Source organism: Cololabis saira, unplaced genomic scaffold (assembly GCF_033807715.1).
Source record: "Cololabis saira isolate AMF1-May2022 unplaced genomic scaffold, fColSai1.1 scf134, whole genome shotgun sequence".
NCBI lineage: Eukaryota > Metazoa > Chordata > Actinopteri > Beloniformes > Belonidae > Cololabis > Cololabis saira.
The window spans coordinates 35,001-56,202 of NW_026906298.1; positions in this window are offsets into that span (position 1 = coordinate 35,001).

Consider the following 21,202-nt stretch of genomic DNA (forward strand, 5'->3'; position numbering starts at 1 on the left):
CAGAGGGGGGGGGGGGCGTCAGCAGCACACAACAGTCATGTGGAAGCAGCAGCGGGATGACCAGAGGGGGGGGGGGGCGTCAGCAGCACACAACAGTCATGTGGAAGCAGCAGCAGGATGACCAGAGGGGGGGGGGGGGGTGCAGGCAGGCGGAAGCAGCAACAGCAGACATCCACGTAGGCAGGTGGAAGAAGCAATGGGATGACCAGAGGGGGGGGAGGGCCGGGAACACAGGCCAGAACGCAGCTCCTGAGGCTCCGGCCTGCAAACATACACAAAAGAGAAAAAAGGGGGGCCGGCACAAGAAACTACAGGAACAATGGACAAAAATGATAGCTATGAGATATTTATAATAAATAAAAATGGTAATGGAGAAGAGAGGCAGGGAAAAGGAGAGGAGAAGAAGGGTGAGAGGCACCGCCCAGCGGATCATGTCGGTGCCCCCCTGCAGCATAAGCCTATAGCAGCATATCTACCGCGAGGCTATATTTGAGACTAACTATTATAGTTTTGTTCTATAGCTGCGACAATGACTACTGACTCTAACACACTAAAGTTTACACTACCTAGAGATTTACCAACACCAGCTAGAGGTTTACTTAACACTAACTATAAGCTTTACTAAACAGAAAGGTTTTAAGTTTAGTTTTAAAGGTGGAGGTGGTGTCAGCCTCCTTAACCCAGATTGGAAGTTGGTTCCAAAGTAATGGTGCCTGATAGCAGAACGCCCGCCCTCCAAATCTACATTTAGATACTCTAGGAACTACGAGTAAACCTGCACCCTGGGAGCGGAGAGCTCGGCCAGGAACATAAGGCACTATCAAATCTTGTAAATACTGCGGAGCTAAGCCGTTTTGGGCTTTATATGCAAGTAATAAAATTTTAAATTGAATTCTGAATTTTACAGGTAGCCAATGGAGCGACGCTAACACTGGAGAGACGTGGTCTCTCCTGCTAATTCCTGTCAGTACTCGTGCTGCTGCATTTTGGATCAGCTGGAGCCTATTCAGCAAATTACTTGGACATCCTGCTAATAACACATTACAGTAATCCAGTCTAGAAGATACAAACGCATGAACTAGTTTCTCTGCATCCCTCTGCGAGAGGATTTTCCTAATTTTTGCAATATTACGGAGATGGAAAAACGCTATTTTACAAACCTGATTAACATATGGTTTAAACGACAAATCCTGATCGAAAACAACACCAAGGTTTCTCACAGTTGCACTGGAAGCCATCGCAACACCATCTAATCCCTTCCTAAGATGCTCTGGACCAAGAATGATAACCTCTGTTTTATCTGAATTTAGAAGCAAGAAATTTCTGGACATCCAGTCCTTGATGTCCCTAAGACATGCGTGAAGTTTAACTAACGGTTCTGTTTCATCCGGCTTCATAGACAAGTAGAGCTGCGTATCATCAGCATAACAATGAAAGTGTATGCCGTGATTCTGGATTATACTTCCCAACGGCTGCATGTATAAACTGAACAAGACTGGCCCTAGCACTGAACCCTGCGGAACACCATAACAGACCCTTAACTGTTCTGAAGAAACCTCATGTACATGAACAAACTGGAACCTGTCAGATAGATATGATTTAAACCAACGTAGAGCTGTCCCTTTAATCCCAGCAACATGCTCTAACCTGTGCAGTAAAATGCCATGATCAACAGTGTCAAAAGCAGCACTGAGGTCCAGTAAAACCAATATGGACACTAATCCCTTATCTGAGGCCATAAGAAGGTCATTCGTAACTCGAACCAGTGCTGTCTCTGTGCTATGATGCATTCTGAACCCTGACTGAAAGACTTCAAACAGATCATTTCTATACAAATAGTCACATAACTGACTGTTTCTCGCTGACAAACTGCCAAAAAGTTGATTTCTGTCATAACATTGATTTACCTTCTGATTTTTTAAGGCAAGCTATTGAAAACGTTAGAAAATTGGAGAAAGGAGTCTATGTAGTTGATTTGAGAGCCTCATTTCATTATTGGACTCACCAAACCACTTACAGTGTTTCAGGTACAAAATGACTGTTTCTCGCTGAGAAAATGCCAAAAAGCGGATTTCTGTCATAACATTGATTTACCTTCTGATTTTTCAAGGCAAGCTATTTAAAACGTCAGAAAATTGGAGAAAGGAGTCTATGTAGTTGATTTGAGAGACTCATTTCATTATTGGACTCACCAAACCACTTACAGTGTTTCAGGTACAAAATGACTGTTTCTCGCTGAGAAAATGCCAAAAAGCGGATTTCTGTAATAACATTGTTTTACCTTCTGATTTTTCAAGGCAAGCTATTTAAAACGTCAGAAAATTGGAGAAAGGAGTCTATGTAGTTGATTTGAGAGACTCATTTCATTATTGGACTCACCAAACCACTTACAGTGTTTCAGGTACAAAATGACTGTTTCTCGCTGAGAAAATGCCAAAAAGCGGATTTCTGTCATAACATTGATTTACCTTCTGAATTTTTTAAGGCAAGCTATTGAAAACGTCAGAAAATTGGAGAAAGGAGTCTATGTAGTTGATTTGAGGGACTCGTTTGATTATTGGACTCACCAAACCGCTTACAGTGTTTCAGGTACAAAATGACTGTTTCTCGCTGAGAAAATGCCAAAAAGCGGATTTCTGTCATAACATTGATTTACCTTCTGAATTTTTTAAGGCAAGCTATTGAAAACGTCAGAAAATTGGAGAAAGGAGTCTATGTAGTTGATTTGAGGGACTCGTTTCATTATTGGACTCACCAAACCACTTACAGTGTTTCAGGTACAAAATGACTGTTTCTCGATGAGAAAATGCCAAAAAGCGGATTTCTGTCATAACATTGATTTACCTTCTGATTTTTTAAGGCAAGCTATTGAAAACGTTAGAAAATTGGAGAAAGGAGTCTATGTAGTTGATTTGAGAGACTCATTTCATTATTGGACTCACCAAACCACTTACAGTGTTTCAGGTACAAAATGACTGTTTCTCGCTGAGAAACTGCCAAAAAGCGGATTTCTGTAATAACATTGTTTTACCTTCTGAATTTTTAAGGCAAGCTATTGAAAACGTCAGAAAATTGGAGAAAGGAGTCTATGTAGTTGATTTGAGAGACTCATTTCATTATTGGACTCACCAAATCACTTACAGTGTTTCAGGTACAAAATGACTGTTTCTCGCTGAGAAAATGCCAAAAAGCGGATTTCTGTCATAACATTGATTTACCTTCTGATTTTTCAAGGCAAGCTATTTAAAACGTCAGAAAATTGGAGAAAGGAGTCTATGTAGTTGATTTGAGGGACTTGTTTCATTATTGGACTCACCAAACCGCTTTCAGTGTTTCAGGTACAAAATGACTGTTTCTCGATGAGAAAATGCCAAAAAGCGGATTTCTGTAATAACATTGTTTTACCTTCTGAATTTTTAAGGCAAGCTATTGAAAACGTCAGAAAATTGGAGAAAGGAGTCTATGTAGTTGATTTGAGAGACTCATTTCATTATTGGACTCACCAAATCACTTACAGTGTTTCAGGTACAAAATGACTGTTTCTCGCTGAGAAAATGCCAAAAAGCGGATTTCTGTCATAACATTGATTTACCTTCTGATTTTTCAAGGCAAGCTATTTAAAACGTCAGAAAATTGGAGAAAGGAGTCTATGTAGTTGATTTGAGGGACTTGTTTCATTATTGGACTCACCAAACCGCTTTCAGTGTTTCAGGTACAAAATGACTGTTTCTCGATGAGAAAATGCCAAAAAGCGGATTTCTGTAATAACATTGTTTTACCTTCTGATTTTTTAAGGCAAGCTATTGAAAACGTCAGAAAATTGGAGAAAGGAGTCTATGTAGTTTGATTTGAGAGACTCATTTCATTATTTGACTCACCAAACCACTTACAGTGTTTCACGTACAAAATGACTGTTTCTCGATGAGAAAATGCCAAAAAGCGGATTTCTGTCATAACATTGATTTACCTTCGGATTTTTCAAGGCAAGCTATTTAAAACGTCAGAAAATTGGAGAAAGGAGTCTATGTAGTTGATTTGAGAGACTCATTTCATTATTTGACTCACCAAACCACTTACAGTGTTTCAGGTACAAAATGACCGTTTCTCGCTGAGAAACTGCCAAAAAGTTGATTTCTGTCATAACATTGATTTACCTTCTGATTTTTTAAGGCAAGCTATTGAAAACGTTAGAAAATTGGAGAAAGGAGTCTATGTAGTTGATTTGAGAGCCTCATTTCATTATTGGACTAACCAAACCACTTACAGTGTTTCAGGTACAAAATGACTGTTTCTCGCTGAGAAAATGCCAAATAGCGGATTTCTGTCATAACGTTGATTTACCTTCTGATTTTTTAAGGCAAGCTATTGAAAACGTCAGAAAATTGGAGAAAGGAGTCTATGTAGTTGATTTGAGAGACTCATTTCATTATTTGACTCACCAAACCACTTACAGTGTTTCAGGTACAAAATGACTGTTTCTCGCTGAGAAACTGCCAAAAAGTTGATTTCTGTCATAACATTGATTTACCTTCTGATTTTTTAAGGCAAGCTATTGAAAACGTTAGAAAATTGGAGAAAGGAGTCTATGTAGTTGATTTGAGAGCCTCATTTCATTATTGGACTCACCAAACCACTTACAGTGTTTCAGGTACAAAATGACTGTTTCTCGCTGAGAAAATGCCAAAAAGCGGATTTCTGTCATAACATTGATTTACCTTCTGAATTTTTTAAGGCAAGCTATTGAAAACGTTAGAAAATTGGAGAAAGGTGTCTATGTCGTTGATTTGAGCGACTCATTTCATTATTGGACTCACCAAACCACTTACAGTGTTTCAGGTACAAAATGACTGTTTCTCGCTGAGAAAATGCCAAAAAGCGGATTTCTGTCATAACATTGATTTACCTTCTGAATTTTTCAAGGCAAGCTATTGAAAACGTCAGAAAATTGGAGAAAGGAGTCTATGTAGTTGATTTGAGAGACTCATTTCATTATTGGACTCACCAAACCACTTACAGTGTTTCAGGTACAAAATGACCGTTTCTCGCTGAGAAAATGCCAAAAAGCGGATTTCTGTAATAACATTGTTTTACCTTCTGATTTTTTAAGGCAAGCTATTGAAAACGTCAGACAATTGGAGAAAGGAGTCTATGTAGTTGATTTGAGGGACTCATTTCATTATTGGACTCACCAAACCACTTACAGTGTTTCAGGTACAAAATGACTGTTTCTCGCTGAGAAAATGCCAAAAAGCGGATTTCTGTAATAACATTGTTTTACCTTCTGATTTTTTAAGGCAAGCTATTGAAAACGTTAGAAAATTGGAGAAAGGAGTCTATGTAGTTGATTTGAGAGACTCATTTCATTATTGGACTCACCAAACCACTTACAGTGTTTCAGGTACAAAATGACTGTTTCTCGCTGAGAAACTGCCAAAAAGCGGATTTCTGTAATAACATTGTTTTACCTTCTGAATTTTTAAGGCAAGCTATTGAAAACATCAGAAAATTGGAGAAAGGAGTCTATGTAGTTGATTTGAGAGACTCATTTCATTATTGGACTCACCAAATCACTTACAGTGTTTCAGGTACAAAATGACTGTTTCTCGCTGAGAAAATGCCAAAAAGCGGATTTCTGTCATAACATTGATTTACCTTCTGATTTTTCAAGGCAAGCTATTTAAAACGTCAGAAAATTGGAGAAAGGAGTCTATGTAGTTGATTTGAGGGACTTGTTTCATTATTGGACTCACCAAACCGCTTTCAGTGTTTCAGGTACAAAATGACTGTTTCTCGCTGAGAAAATGCCAAAAAGCGGATTTCTGTAATAACATTGTTTTACCTTCTGATTTTTTAATGGAAGCTATTGAAAACGTCAGAAAATTGGAGAAAGGAGTCTATGTAGTTTGATTTGAGAGACTCATTTCATTATTGGACTCACCAAACCACTTACAGTGTTTCAGGTACAAAATGACTGTTTCTCGCTGAGAAAATGCCAAAAAGCGGATTTCTGTCATAACATTGATTTACCTTCTGATTTTTCAAGGCAAGCTATTTAAAACGTCAGAAAATTGGAGAAAGGAGTCTATGTAGTTGATTTGAGAGACTCATTTCATTATTTGACTCACCAAACCACTTACAGTGTTTCAGGTACAAAATGACTGTTTCTCGATGAGAAAATGCCAAAAAGCGGATTTCTGTCATAACATTGATTTACCTTCTGATTTTTTAAGGCAAGATATTGAAAACGTTAGAAAATTGGAGAAAGGAGTCTATGTAGTTGATTTGAGAGACTCATTTCATTATTGGACTCACCAAACCACTTACAGTGTTTCAGGTACAAAATGACTGTTTCTCGCTGAGAAACTGCCAAAAAGCGGATTTCTGTAATAACATTGTTTTACCTTCTGAACTTTTAAGGCAAGCTATTGAAAACGTCAGAAAATTGGAGAAAGGAGTCTATGTAGTTGATTTGAGAGACTCATTTCATTATTGGACTCACCAAACCACTTACAGTGTTTCAGGTACAAAATGACTGTTTCTCGCTGAGAAAATGCCAAAAAGCGGATTTCTGTCATAACATTGTTTTACCTTCTGATTTTTTAAGGCAAGCTATTGAAAACGTCAGAAAATTGGAGAAAGGAGTCTATGTAGTTGATTTGAGAGACTCATTTCATTATTGGACTCACCAAACCACTTACAGTGTTTCAGGTACAAAATGACTGTTTCTCGCTGAGAAAATGCCAAAAAGCGGATTTCTGTCATAACATTGATTTACCTTCTGATTTTTCAAGGCAAGCTATTTAAAACGTCAGAAAATTGGAGAAAGGAGTCTATGTAGTTGATTTGAGAGACTCATTTCATTATTTGACTCACCAAACCACTTACAGTGTTTCAGGTACAAAATGACTGTTTCTCGATGAGAAAATGCCAAAAAGCGGATTTCTGTCATAACATTGATTTACCTTCTGATTTTTCAAGGCAAGCTATTTAAAACGTCAGAAAATTGGAGAAAGGAGTCTATGTAGTTGATTTGAGAGCCTCATTTCATTATTGGACTAACCAAACCACTTACAGTGTTTCAGGTACAAAATGACTGTTTCTCGCTGAGAAAATGCCAAATAGCGGATTTCTGTCATAACGTTGATTTACCTTCTGATTTTTTAAGGCAAGCTATTGAAAACGTCAGAAAATTGGAGAAAGGAGTCTATGTAGTTGATTTGAGAGACTCAATTCATTATTTGACTCACCAAACCACTTACAGTGTTTCAGGTACAAAATGACTGTTTCTCGCTGAGAAAATGCCAAAAAGTTGATTTCTGTCATAACATTGATTTACCTTCTGATTTTTTAAGGCAAGCTATTGAAAACGTTAGAAAATTGGAGAAAGGAGTCTATGTAGTTGATTTGAGAGCCTCATTTCATTATTGGACTCACCAAACCACTTACAGTGTTTCAGGTACAAAATGACTGTTTCTCGCTGAGAAAATGCCAAAAAGCGGATTTCTGTCATAACATTGATTTACCTTCTGAATTTTTTAAGGCAAGCTATTGAAAACGTTAGAAAATTGGAGAAAGGTGTCTATGTCGTTGATTTGAGCGACTCATTTCATTATTGGACTCACCAAACCACTTACAGTGTTTCAGGTACAAAATGACTGTTTCTCGCTGAGAAAATGCCAAAAAGCGGATTTCTGTCATAACATTGATTTACCTTCTGATTTTTCAAGGCAAGCTATTGAAAACGTCAGAAAATTGGAGAAAGGAGTCTATGTAGTTGATTTGAGAGACTCATTTCATTATTGGACTCACCAAACCACTTACAGTGTTTCAGGTACAAAATGACCGTTTCTCGCTGAGAAAATGCCAAAAAGCGGATTTCTGTAATAACATTGTTTTACCTTCTGATTTTTTAAGGCAAGCTATTGAAAACGTCAGACAATTGGAGAAAGGAGTCTATGTAGTTGATTTGAGGGACTCATTTCATTATTGGACTCACCAAACCACTTACAGTGTTTCAGGTACAAAATGACTGTTTCTCGCTGAGAAAATGCCAAAAAGCGGATTTCTGTAATAACATTGTTTTACCTTCTGATTTTTCAAGGCAAGCTATTTAAAACGTCAGAAAATTGGAGAAAGGAGTCTATGTAGTTGATTTGAGAGACTCATTTCATTATTGGACTCACCAAACCACTTACAGTGTTTCAGGTACAAAATGACTGTTTCTCGCTGAGAAAATGCCAAAAAGCGGATTTCTGTCATAACATTGATTTACCTTCTGAATTTTTTAAGGCAAGCTATTGAAAACGTCAGAAAATTGGAGAAAGGAGTCTATGTAGTTGATTTGAGGGACTCGTTTCATAATTGGACTCACCAAACCGCTTACAGTGTTTCAGGTACAAAATGACTGTTTCTCGCTGAGAAAATGCCAAAAAGCGGATTTCTGTCATAACATTGATTTACCTTCTGAATTTTTTAAGGCAAGCTATTGAAAACGTCAGCAAATTGGAGAAAGGAGTCTATGTAGTTGATTTGAGGGACTCGTTTCATTATTGGACTCACCAAACCGCTTTCAGTGTTTCAGGTACAAAATGACTGTTTCTCGCTGAGAAAATGCCAAAAAGCGGATTTCTGTAATAACATTGTTTTACCTTCTGATTTTTTAAGGCAAGCTATTGAAAACGTCAGAAAATTGGAGAAAGGAGTCTATGTAGTTTGATTTGAGAGACTCATTTCATTATTGGACTCACCAAACCACTTATAGTGTTTCAGGTACAAAATGACTGTTTCTCGCTGAGAAAATGCCAAAAAGCGGATTTCTGTCATAACATTGATTTACCTTCTGATTTTTTAAGGCAAGCTATTGAAAACGTTAGAAAATTGGAGAAAGGAGTCTATGTAGTTGATTTGAGGGACTCGTTTCATTATTGGACTCACCAAACCGCTTACAGTGTTTCAGGTACAAAATGACTGTTTCTCGCTGAGAAAATGCCAAAAAGCGGATTTCTGTCATAACATTGATTTACCTTCTGAATTTTTTAAGGCAAGCTATTGAAAACGTCAGAAAATTGGAGAAAGGAGTCTATGTAGTTGATTTGAGGGACTCGTTTCATTATTGGACTCACCAAACCGCTTTCAGTGTTTCAGGTACAAAATGACTGTTTCTCGCTGAGAAAATGCCAAAAAGCGGATTTCTGTAATAACATTGTTTTACCTTCTGATTTTTTTAAGGCAAGCTATTGAAAACGTCAGACAATTGGAGAAAGGAGTCTATGTAGTTTGATTTGAGAGACTCATTTCATTATTGGACTCACCAAACCACTTATAGTGTTTCAGGTACAAAATGACTGTTTCTCGCTGAGAAAATGCCAAAAAGCGGATTTCTGTCATAACATTGATTTACCTTCTGATTTTTTAAGGCAAGCTATTGAAAACGTTAGAAAATTGGAGAAAGGAGTCTATGTAGTTGATTTGAGAGACTCATTTCATTATTGGACTCACCAAACCACTTACAGTGTTTCAGGTACAAAATGACTGTTTCTCGCTGAGAAACTGCCAAAAAGCAGATTTCTGTAATAACATTGTTTTACCTTCTGAATTTTTAAGGCAAGCTATTGAAAACGTCAGAAAATTGGAGAAAGGAGTCTATGTAGTTGATTTGAGAGACTCATTTCATTATTGGACTCACCAAACCACTTACAGTGTTTCAGGTACAAAATGACTGTTTCTCGCTGAGAAAATGCCAAAAAGCGGATTTCTGTCATAACATTGATTTACCTTCTGATTTTTCAAGGCAAGCTATTTAAAACGTCAGAAAATTGGAGAAAGGAGTCTATGTAGTTGATTTGAGAGACTCATTTCATTATTTGACTCACCAAACCACTTACCTGTGTTTCAGGTTGAAAATGACTGTTTCTGGCTGAGATAAAAGCGGATTTTTGTGAAAACACTGTTTTACCTTCTGATTTTTTAAGGCAACCTATGGAAAACGTCAGAAAATTGAAGGAGAGAGTCTATATAGTTGATTTGAGTGACTAATTTCATTATTGGACTCACCAAACCACTTACCTTTTCTCTCTTTTGTCCATGTTGCAGCATCCTTTGCCGGACACCGGAACCTGCAGGTGGTCGTGGGTGGCTTGTAGCTTGCATTACGGAGCACAAGTCTTTCCCCGACCCTGCACCCCAACCTGGGACTTGCTGATTGGGCCGGAGCTTCGGGAGCTGCGTGCTGGCCTGCGGTCCCCACCCCCGGTCATCCCGTTGCTGCTTCCACCTGCCTGCGGTCCCCACCCCTGGTCATCCCGTGGCTGCTTCCACCTGCCTGCTGTGCTGTTGCCGTCCCTGACCCACCAGTCTGGCCCTCGGCAGGAGGGTCCCCCCTTATGAGCCTGGTCCTGCTCAAGGTTTCTTCCCTCCTAAAGGGGAGTTTTTCCTTGCCACTGTTTGGCTTAAGGTTTTTCTCCCACTAGGGGAGTTTTTACCTGCCATTGTTTATGTAATAACTGCTCGGGGGTCATGTTCTGGGTGTGGGTCTCTGTAAAGCGTCTAGAGACAACTCTGTTGTATTAGACGCTATATAAATAAAATTGAATTGAATTGAATTGAATTACCTGTGTTTCAGGTTGAAAATGACTGTTTCTGACTGAGATAAAAGCGGATTTTTGTGAAAACACTGTTTTACCTTCTGATTTTTTAAGGCAAGCTATTGAAAACGTCAGAAAATTGAAGGAGGGGGTCTATATAGTTGATTTGAGTGACTCATTTCATTATTGGACTCACCAAACAACTTACCTGTGTATCAGGTTGAAAATGACTGTTTCTGGCTGAGATACAGCTAAAAGCGGATTTTTGTGAAAACACTGTTTTACCTTCTGATTTTTTAAGACAAGCTATTGAAAACGTCAGAAAATTGAAGGAGGGAGTCTATATAGTTGATTTGAGTGAATCATTTCATTATTGGACTCACCAAACAACTTACCTGTGTTTCAGGTTGAAAATGACTGTTTCTGGCTGAGCTACAGCTAAAAGCGGATTTTTGTGAAAACACTGTTTTACCTTCTGATTTTTTAAGACAAGCTATTGAAAGAGTGACTCCTTTCATTAATGGATTCACCAAAACACTTAGAAAGTTTTCAAAGTTCCAACTGAGTGCAGCTAAATTCATCCGTGGAGCTCTGCCTCCATCTTGTGGGCAAAAAAAGAAACTTCTCCAGGGCAGACAACACTGCAATTTTCCCCCTCTTTTCTGCTGATATTTTCAATTCTGGTGGAATAAAGCCAGTCAAAAAATATGCAAAAGGAGGGCCCCATAATTTCTAAGTCATTTTGATCATTTTTAGATTTTTAAATGTCATTTTAGACAAGTTGGGGGCCTTTTAATGCAGTATTTCTGCTGCTTTTTAACCCTGGCTGAAGTGCAATTTTCTCCTCTTTTCTTTCATTTTGCTGAAGTAAAGCCAGGAAAAACACGTGCAAAAGGAAGGCTGCATCATTGCTAAGCCATTTTGATCATTTTTAGATTTTTAGATTGTGATTTTAGACAAGTTTGAGCAATTTTAATGCGGCACTTCGGCTGCTGTTTTTGGCTGAGTCTGGAGTGAGATTTTCCTCTCTTTTCTTCTCATGTTTCTAATTTGGCTGAAGCAAATGAAGGCAAAAGATGCTCAAAAGACAAAGTCCATTTTTGTGAAGGAATTGTGTTTATTTTCAGATTTTTACACTTTATTTGAGAGCAGTTGGAGACATTTTAATGCTGTCATTCTGCCTTTTAGGCGAATGTGCAGTACCTCATTTTGTCCACAGCACGGCGCAGTGATGCGGTCCCGGTAATGGGTGGGGGGGGGGGGAGACCTGTGTTTCAGGTTCAAAATAACTGTCTCTCGCTGAGAAACAGCCAAAAAGCGGATTTCTGTGATAACACTGTTTTACCTTCTGATTTTTTAAGGCAAGCTATGGAAAACGTCAGAAAATTGAAGGAGAGAGTCTATATAGTTGATTTGAGTGACTAATTTCATTATTGGACTCACCAAACCACTTACCTGTGCTTCAGGTTGAAAATGACTGTTTCTGGCTGAGATAAAAGCGGATTTTTGAAAAGAAAGTTTTCAAAGTTCCAACTGAGTGCAGCTAAATTCATCTGTGGAGCTCTGCCTCCATCTTGTGGGCAAAAAAAGAAACTTCTCCAGGGCAGACAACACTGCAATTTCCCCCCTCTTTTCTGCTGATATTTTCAATTCTGGTGGAGTAAAGCCAGTCAAAAAATATGCAAAAGGAGGGCCCCATCATTTCTAAGTCATTTTGATCATTTTTAGATTTTTAAATGTCGTTTTAGACAAGTTGGAGGCATTTTAATGCAGTATTTCTGCTGCTTTTTAACCCTGGCTGAAGTGCAATTTTCTCCTCTTTTCTTTCATTTTGCTGAAGTAAAGCCAGGAAAAACACGTGCAAAAGGCAGGCCGCATCATTGCTATGCCAGTTTGATCATTTTTAGATTTTTAGATTGTGATTTTAGACAAGTTTGAGTAATTTTAATGCGGCATTTCGGCTGCTGTTTTTGGCTGAGTCTGGAGTGAGATTTTCCCCTCTTTTCTTCTCATGTTTCTAATTTGGCTGAAGCAAATGAAGGAAAAAAATGCTCAAAAGACAAAGCCCATTTTTGTGAAGGAATTGTGTTTATTTTCAGATTTTTACACTTTATTTCAGAGCAGTTGGAGACATTTTAATGCTGTCATTCTGCCTTTTAGGCGAATGTGCAGTACCTCATTTTGTCCACAGCACGGCGCAGTGATGCGGTCCCGGTAATGGGTGGGGGGGGGGGGAGACCTGTGTTTCAGGTTCAAAATAACTGTCTCTCGCTGAGAAACAGCCAAAAAGCGGATTTCTGTGATAACACTGTTTTACCTTCTGATTTTTTAAGGCAAGCTATGGAAAACGTCAGAAAATTGAAGGAGAGAGTCTATATAGTTGATTTGAGTGACTAATTTCATTATTGGACTCACCAAACCACTTACCTGTGTTTCAGGTTGAAAATTACTGTTTCTGGCTGAGATAAAAGCGGATTTTTGTGAAAACACTGTTTTACCTTCTGATTTTTTAAGGCAAGCTATTGAAAACGTCAGAAAATTGAAGGAGGGAGTCTATATAGTTGATTTGAGTGACTCATTTCATTATTGGACTCAGCAAACCACTTACCTGTGTTTCAGGTTAAAAATGACTGTTTCTGGCTGAGATAAAAGCGGATTTTTGTGAAAACATTGTTTTACCTTCTGATTTTTTAAGACAAGCTATTGAAAACGTCAGAAAATTGAAGGAAGGAGTCTATATAGTCTATTTGAGTGACTCCTTTCATTATTTGACTCAGCAAACCACTTACCTGTGCTTCAGGTTGAAAATGACTGTTTCTTGCTGAGAAACAGCCAAAAAGCGGATTTCTGTGATAACACTGTTTTACCTTCTGATTTTTTAAGGCAAGCTATGGAAAACGTCAGAAAATTGAAGGAGAGAGTCTATATAGTTGATTTGAGTGACTAATTTCATTATTGGACTCACCAAACCACTTACCTGTGCTTCAGGTTGAAAATGACTGTTTCTGGCTGAGATAAAAGCGGATTTTTGAAAAGAAAGTTTTCAAAGTTCCAACTGAGTGCAGCTAAATTCATCTGTGGAGCTCTGCCTCCATCTTGTGGGCAAAAAAAGAAACTTCTCCAGGGCAGACAACACTGCAATTTCCCCCCTCTTTTCTGCTGATATTTTCAATTCTGGTGGAGTAAAGCCAGTCAAAAAATATGCAAAAGGAGGGCCCCATCATTTCTAAGTCATTTTGATCATTTTTAGATTTTTAAATGTCATTTTAGACAAGTTGGAGGCATTTTAATGCAGTATTTCTGCTGCTTTTTAACCCTGGCTGAAGTGCAATTTTCTCCTCTTTTCTTTCATTTTGCTGAAGTAAAGCCAGGAAAAACACGTGCAAAAGGCAGGCTGCATCATTGCTAAGCCATTTTGATCATTTTTAGATTTTTAGATTGTGATTTTAGACAAGTTTGAGCAATTTTAATGCGGCATTTCGGCTGCTGTTTTTGGCTGAGTCTGGAGTGAGATTTTCCCTTTTTTTCTTGTCATGTTTCTAATTTGGCGGAAGCAAATGAAGGAAAAAAATGCTCAAAAGACAAAGCCCATTTTTGTGAAGGAATTGTGTTTATTTTCAGATTTTTACACTTTATTTCAGAGCAGTTGGAGACATTTTAATGCTGTCATTCTGCCTTTTAGGCGAATGTGCAGTACCTCATTTTGTCCACAGCACGGCGCAGTGATGCGGTCCCGGTAATGGGTGGGGGGGGGGGAGACCTGTGTTTCAGGTTCAAAATAACTGTCTCTCGCTGAGAAACAGCCAAAAAGCGGATTTCTGTGATAACACTGTTTTACCTTCTGATTTTTTAAGGCAAGCTATGGAAAACGTCAGAAAATTGAAGGAGAGAGTCTATATAGTTGATTTGAGTGACTAATTTCATTATTGGACTCACCAAACCACTTACCTGTGTTTCAGGTTGAAAATTACTGTTTCTGGCTGAGATAAAAGCGGATTTTTGTGAAAACACTGTTTTACCTTCTGATTTTTTAAGGCAAGCTATTGAAAACGTCAGAAAATTGAAGGAGGGAGTCTATATAGTTGATTTGAGTGACTCATTTCATTATTGGACTCAGCAAACCACTTACCTGTGTTTCAGGTTGAAAATGACTGTTTCTGGCTGAGATAAAAGCGGATTTTTGTGAAAACATTGTTTTACCTTCTGATTTTTTAAGACAAGCTATTGAAAACGTCAGAAAATTGAAGGAAGGAGTCTATATAGTCTATTTGAGTGACTCCTTTCATTATTTGACTCAGCAAACCACTTACCTGTGCTTCAGGTTGAAAATGACTGTTTCTTGCTGAGAAACAGCCAAAAAGCGGATTTATGTGATAACACTGTTTTACCTTCTGATTTTTTAAGGCAAGCTATGGAAAACGTCAGAAAATTGAAGGAGAGAGTCTATATAGTTGATTTGAGTGACTAATTTCATTATTGGACTCACCAAACCACTTACCTGTGCTTCAGGTTGAAAATGACTGTTTCTGGCTGAGATAAAAGCGGATTTTTGAAAAGAAAGTTTTCAAAGTTCCAACTGAGTGCAGCTAAATTCATCTTTGGAGCTCTGCCTCCATCTTGTGGGCAAAAAAAGAAACTTCTCCAGGGCAGACAACACTGCAATTTCCCCCCTCTTTTCTGCTGATATTTTCAATTCTGGTGGAGTAAAGCCAGTCAAAAAATATGCAAAAGGAGGGCCCCATCATTTCTAATTCATTTTGATCATTTTTAGATTTTTAAATGTCATTTTAGACAAGTTGGAGGCATTTTAATGCAGTATTTCTGCTGCTTTTTAACCCTGGCTGAAGTGCAATTTTCTCCTCTTTTCTTTCATTTTGCTGAAGTAAAGCCAGGAAAAACACGTGCAAAAGGCAGGCCGCATCATTGCTAAGCCAGTTTGATCATTTTTAGATTTTTAGATTGTGATTTTAGACAAGTTTGAGTAATTTTAATGCGGCATTTCGGCTGCTGTTTTTGGCTGAGTCTGGAGTGAGATTTTCCCTTTTTTTCTTGTCATGTTTCTAATTTGGCTGAAGCAAATGAAGGAAAAAAATGCTCAAAAGACAAAGCCCATTTTTGTGAAGGAATTGTGTTTATTTTCAGATTTTTACACTTTATTTCAGAGCAGTTGGAGACATTTTAATGCTGTCATTCTGCCTTTTAGGCGAATGTGCAGTACCTCATTTTGTCCACAGCACGGCGCAGTGATGCGGTCCCGGTAATGGGTGGGGGGGGGGGAGACCTGTGTTTCAGGTTCAAAATAACTGTCTCTCGCTGAGAAACAGCCAAAAAGCGGATTTCTGTGATAACACTGTTTTACCTTCTGATTTTTTAAGGCAAGCTATGGAAAACGTCAGAAAATTGAAGGAGAGAGTCTATATAGTTGATTTGAGTGACTAATTTCATTATTGGACTCACCAAACCACTTACCTGTGTTTCAGGTTGAAAATTACTGTTTCTGGCTGAGATAAAAGCGGATTTTTGTGAAAACACTGTTTTACCTTCTGATTTTTTAAGGCAAGCTATTGAAAACGTCAGAAAATTGAAGGAGGGAGTCTATATAGTTGATTTGAGTGACTCATTTCATTATTGGACTCAGCAAACCACTTACCTGTGTTTCAGGTTGAAAATGACTGTTTCTGGCTGAGATAAAAGCGGATTTTTGTGAAAACATTGTTTTACCTTCTGATTTTTTAAGACAAGCTATTGAAAACGTCAGAAAATTGAAGGAAGGAGTCTATATAGTCTATTTGAGTGACTCCTTTCATTATTTGACTCAGCAAACCACTTACCTGTGCTTCAGGTTGAAAATGACTGTTTCTTGCTGAGAAACAGCCAAAAAGCGGATTTCTGTGATAACACTGTTTTACCTTCTGATTTTTTAAGGCAAGCTATGGAAAACGTCAGAAAATTGAAGGAGAGAGTCTATATTGTTGATTTGAGTGACTAATTTCATTATTGGACTCACCAAACCACTTACCTGTGCTTCAGGTTGAAAATGACTGTTTCTGGCTGAGATAAAAGCGGATTTTTGAAAAGAAAGTTTTCAAAGTTCCAACTGAGTGCAGCTAAATTCATCTGTGGAGCTCTGCCTCCATCTTGTGGGCAAAAAAAGAAACTTCTCCAGGGCAGACAACACTGCAATTTCCCCCCTCTTTTCTGCTGATATTTTCAATTCTGGTGGAGTAAAGCCAGTCAAAAAATATGCAAAAGGAGGGCCCCATCATTTCTAAGTCATTTTGATCATTTTTAGATTTTTAAATGTCATTTTAGACAAGTTGGAGGCATTTTAATGCAGTATTTCTGCTGCTTTTTAACCCTGGCTGAAGTGCAATTTTCTCCTCTTTTCTTTCATTTTGCTGAAGTAAAGCCAGGAAAAACACGTGCAAAAGGCAGGCTGCATCATTGCTAAGCCATTTTGATCATTTTTAGATTTTTAGATTGTGATTTTAGACAAGTTTGAGCAATTTTAATGCGGCATTTCGGCTGCTGTTTTTGGCTGAGTCTGGAGTGAGATTTTCCCTTTTTTTCTTGTCATGTTTCTAATTTGGCTGAAGCAAATGAAGGAAAAAAATGCTCAAAAGACAAAGCCCATTTTTGTGAAGGAATTGTGTTTATTTTCAGATTTTTACACTTTATTTCAGAGCAGTTGGAGACATTTTAATGCTGTCATTCTGCCTTTTAGGCGAATGTGCAGTACCTCATTTTGTCCACAGCACGGCGCAGTGATGCGGTCCCGGTAATGGGTGGGGGGGGGGGGAGACCTGTGTTTCAGGTTCAAAATAACTGTCTCTCGCTGAGAAACAGCCAAAAAGCGGATTTCTGTGATAACACTGTTTTACCTTCTGATTTTTTAAGGCAAGCTATGGAAAACGTCAGAAAATTGAAGGAGAGAGTCTATATAGTTGATTTGAGTGACTAATTTCATTATTGGACTCACCAAACCACTTACCTGTGTTTCAGGTTGAAAATTACTGTTTCTGGCTGAGATAAAAGCGGATTTTTGTGAAAACACTGTTTTACCTTCTGATTTTTTTAAGGCAAGCTATTGAAAACGTCAGAAAATTGAAGGAGGGAGTCTATATAGTTGATTTGAGTGACTCATTTCATTATTGGACTCAGCAAACCACTTACCTGTGTTTCAGGTTGAAAATGACTGTTTCTGGCTGAGATAAAAGCGGATTTTTGTGAAAACATTGTTTTACCTTCTGATTTTTTAAGACAAGCTATTGAAAACGTCAGAAAATTGAAGGAAGGAGTCTATATAGTCTATTTGAGTGACTCCTTTCATTATTTGACTCAGCAAACCACTTACCTGTGCTTCAGGTTGAAAATGACTGTTTCTTGCTGAGAAACAGCCAAAAAGCGGATTTCTGTGATAACACTGTTTTACCTTCAGATTTTTTAAGGCAAGCTATGGAAAACGTCAGAAAATTGAAGGAGAGAGTCTATATAGTTGATTTGAGTGACTAATTTCATTATTGGACTCACCAAACCACTTACCTGTGCTTCAGGTTGAAAATGACTGTTTCTGGCTGAGATAAAAGCGGATTTTTGAAAAGAAAGTTTTCAAAGTTCCAACTGAGTGCAGCTAAATTCATCTGTGGAGCTCTGCCTCCATCTTGTGGGCAAAAAAAGAAACTTCTCCAGGGCAGACAACACTGCAATTCCCCCCCTCTTTTCTGCTGATATTTTCAATTCTGGTGGAGTAAAGCCAGTCAAAAAATATGCAAAAGGAGGGCCCCATCATTTCTAAGTCATTTTGATCATTTTTAGATTTTTAAATGTCATTTTAGACAAGTTGGAGGCATTTTAATGCAGTATTTCTGCTGCTTTTTAACCCTGGCTGAAGTGCAATTTTCTCCTCTTTTCTTTCATTTTGCTGAAGTAAAGCCAGGAAAAACACGTGCAAAAGGCAGGCTGCATCATTGCTAAGCCATTTTGATCATTTTTAGATTTTTAGATTGTGATTTTAGACAAGTTTGAGCAATTTTAATGCGGCATTTCGGCTGCTGTTTTTGGCTGAGTCTGGAGTGAGATTTTCCCTTTTTTTCTTGTCATGTTTCTAATTTGGCTGAAGCAAATGAAGGAAAAAAATGCTCAAAAGACAAAGCCCATTTTTGTGAAGGAATTGTGTTTATTTTCAGATTTTTACACTTTATTTCAGAGCAGTTGGAGACATTTTAATGCTGTCATTCTGCCTTTTAGGCGAATGTGCAGTACCTCATTTTGTCCACAGCACGGCGCAGTGATGCGGTCCCGGTAATGGGTGGGGGGGGGGGAGACCTGTGTTTCAGGTTCAAAATAACTGTCTCTCGCTGAGAAACAGCCAAAAAGCGGATTTCTGTGATAACACTGTTTTACCTTCTGATTTTTTAAGGCAAGCTATGGAAAACGTCAGAAAATTGAAGGAGAGAGTCTATATAGTTGATTTGAGTGACTAATTTCATTATTGGACTCACCAAACCACTTACCTGTGTTTCAGGTTGAAAATTACTGTTTCTGGCTGAGATAAAAGCGGATTTTTGTGAAAACACTGTTTTACCTTCTGATTTTTTAAGGCAAGCTATTGAAAACGTCAGAAAATTGAAGGAGGGAGTCTATATAGTTGATTTGAGTGACTCATTTCATTATTGGACTCAGCAAACCACTTACCTGTGTTTCAGGTTGAAAATGACTGTTTCTGGCTGAGATAAAAGCGGATTTTTGTGAAAACATTGTTTTACCTTCTGATTTTTTAAGACAAGCTATTGAAAACGTCAGAAAATTGAAGGAAGGAGTCTATATAGTCTATTTGAGTGACTCCTTTCATTATTTGACTCAGCAAACCACTTACCTGTGCTTCAGGTTGAAAATGACTGTTTCTTGCTGAGAAACAGCCAAAAAGCGGATTTCTGTGATAACACTGTTTTACCTTCTGATTTTTTAAGGCAAGCTATGGAAAACGTCAGAAAATTGAAGGAGAGAGTCTATATAGTTGATTTGAGTGACTAATTTCATTATTGGACTCACCAAACCACTTACCTGTGCTTCAGGTTGAAAATGACTGTTTCTGGCTGAGATAAAAGCGGATTTTTGAAAAGAAAGTTTTCAAAGTTCCAACTGAGTGCAGCTAAATTCATCTGTGGAGCTCTGCCTCCATCTTGTGGGCAAAAAAAGAAACTTCTCCAGGGCAGACAACACTGCAATTTCCCCCCTCTTTTCTGCTGATATTTTCAATTCTGGTGGAGTAAAGCCAGTCAAAAAATATGCAAAAGGAGGGCCCCATCATTTCTAAGTCATTTTGATCATTTTTAGATTTTTAAATGTCATTTTAGACAAGTTGGAGGCATTTTAATGCAGTATTTCTGCTGCTTTTTAACCCTGGCTGAAGTGCAATTTTCTCCTCTTTTCTTTCATTTTGCTGAAGTAAAGCCAGGAAAAACACGTGCAAAAGGCAGGCCGCATCATTGCTAAGCCAGTTTGATCATTTTTAGATTTTTAGATTGTGATTTTAGACAAGTTTGAGTAATTTTAATGCGGCATTTCGGCTGCTGTTTTTGGCTGAGTCTGGAGTGAGATTTTCCCTTTTTTTCTTGTCATGTTTCTAATTTGGCTGAAGCAAATGAAGGAAAAAAATGCTCAAAAGACAAAGCCCATTTTTGTGAAGGAATTGTGTTTATTTTCAGATTTTTACACTTTATTTCAGAGCAGTTGGAGACATTTTAATGCTGTCATTCTGCCTTTTAGGCGAATGTGCAGTACCTCATTTTGTCCACAGCACGGCGCAGTGATGCGGTCCCGGTAATGGGTGGGGGGGGGGGAGACCTGTGTTTCAGGTTCAAAATAACTGTCTCTCGCTGAGAAACAGCCAAAAAGCGGATTTCTGTGATAACACTGTTTTACCTTCTGATTTTTTAAGGCAAGCTATGGAAAACGTCAGAAAATTGAAGGAGAGAGTCTATATAGTTGATTTGAGTGACTAATTTCATTATTGGACTCACCAAACCACTTACCTGTGTTTCAGGTTGAAAATTACTGTTTCTGGCTGAGATAAAAGCGGATTTTTGTGAAAACACTGTTTTACCTTCTGATTTTTTAAGGCAAGCTATTGAAAACGTCAGAAAATTGAAGGAGGGAGTCTATATAGTTGATTTGAGTGACTCATTTCATTATTGGACTCAGCAAACCACTTACCTGTGTTTCAGGTTAAAAATGACTGTTTCTGGCTGAGATAAAAGCGGATTTTTGTGAAAACATTGTTTTACCTTCTGATTTTTTAAGACAAGCTATTGAAAACGTCAGAAAATTGAAGGAAGGAGTCTATATAGTCTATTTGAGTGACTCCTTTCATTATTTGACTCAGCAAACCACTTACCTGTGCTTCAGGTTGAAAATGACTGTTTCTTGCTGAGAAACAGCCAAAAAGCGGATTTCTGTGATAACACTGTTTTACCTTCTGATTTTTTAAGGCAAGCTATGGAAAACGTCAGAAAATTGAAGGAGAGAGTCTATATAGTTGATTTGAGTGACTAATTTCATTATTGGACTCACCAAACCACTTACCTGTGCTTCAGGTTGAAAATGACTGTTTCTGGCTG